Here is a 1,435-nt window from a genome sequence, read left to right as displayed (position 1 = left end):
TTTTTGTTTCTTCAGTTTCTTCTGGGATATCTTTTTCTTCTGTGCAACCTCCTCTTCTGGCTTTGGAATGATCTGTTCCTTCTCAGTGAGGATCATCTCAATGTGGCAGGGGGAGCTCATGTATGGGTTAATCTGGTCATGAGCTCTGTAAGTTCGCCAATGCATCTTAGGTGCCTTGTTCACCTGGATGTATTCAATGACTAGAGAATCTATGTCTAAACCCTTGAGTTCAGCATTACTCTCTGCATTTTTAAGCATGTGCAGCAAAAATTCAGCACTCATTTTGGCCACTGTCCCTGTGTCCAGCCAGTTTGGCCTGGGCACAGCGACCGACTCCACCATTATACCCCTGGAAAGGCACACAGTGATTCTTTAAAGTGACATCCTTCAGAACTTGGTGGCTTTGCAGCTTATGCATACCCTTGATGGCCTGGGCACTTTCTTGGGTGTTCTTAAAGTGAACACAAAGGTTTGAACCTCTTAATTTGCATGATTTTGTGGGGGTTTTCTGGGTCAAGAGAGTAGCAAACCATCTTCACAGGTTACCTCTGGCTGCTTATGGGAAGAGTAAATGAAATTTTATTTATTTAATTGGAGGGGAAGGGTTTGAGACAGGATTTCTCTGTATAGACCTGGCTGTCCTGGAACTCACTCTATAGACCAGGCTGGCCTCGAACTCAGAAATCTGCCTGCTTCTACCTCCCAAGTGCTGGGAGTGAATGAAAATTTATATGCAGACATCATCAAAAAGAAAAAAAAAGATGTGGTAACTTTCAACCTTTCTACAAATTACATATGAAGGATAACTTTAACCTCCAAAGTGGTAGTCTTAAGTGCTAGTATTATAACTAAGTTAAAATCTACTTTAATAATAACAAACAGATTGAGAAGCCCTGGTCTTATTCTCAAATTAAGTATTATTTCTCCAGAAGCTAAGCAGCCTAGTGTATAATATATAGCTTATATGACTTAATCAAAGATTTTAACTGGATCTCAACTATTTTGAGATAGTTCAAACAAACTTGGAAGGAATATGCTGAAATGAAGATTCAACTATACAGTTTCAGAGAAATTATAACAGTTATCAGTATGACTACAAACTCTTTTACTGAAAAGTAATGATGAAAACCATCTCAACTTTGCAAGTTTGCATCGTGGATCACATCAGTGCACTGATAAAAGTTGTACCAAGTCCTTTTGGGGAAGGAATGGGGAGCAAATAATAAGGGTTGAATTCAGGACCTTGCTAGGTAAGTACTATATCCTAAAAGATATCCTACCACCAAAATAAAACTTTAAAAAATGGGCTGGTATCAGGGAAATGCAAATCAAAACCACCCTGAGATTCCATCTCACACCAGTCAGAATGGCCAAGATTAAAGATTCAGGTGACAACAGATGCTGGCGAGGTTGTGGAGAAATAGGAACACTCCTC

At 39.6% G+C, this 1,435-nt stretch overlaps 1 protein-coding gene and 1 pseudogene across 23 annotated transcripts in view; both read right to left on the bottom strand.

Moving 5' to 3' along the window:
• Nucleotides 1-533, bottom strand: part of LOC110314056 — a 2,060-nt pseudogene extending 1,527 nt beyond the window's left edge.
• Huwe1 (HECT, UBA and WWE domain containing E3 ubiquitin protein ligase 1) overlaps nucleotides 1-1,435 on the bottom strand; it is a 138,755-nt gene that overhangs the window by 119,422 nt on the left and 17,898 nt on the right. The window lies entirely within an intron of this gene.

This window comes from Mus pahari, chromosome X (assembly GCF_900095145.1).
Source record: "Mus pahari chromosome X, PAHARI_EIJ_v1.1, whole genome shotgun sequence".
NCBI lineage: Eukaryota > Metazoa > Chordata > Mammalia > Rodentia > Muridae > Mus > Mus pahari.
The sequence above is the reverse complement of the archived record's forward strand: the minus strand, read 5'-3'. Positions and strand labels throughout refer to the sequence as shown.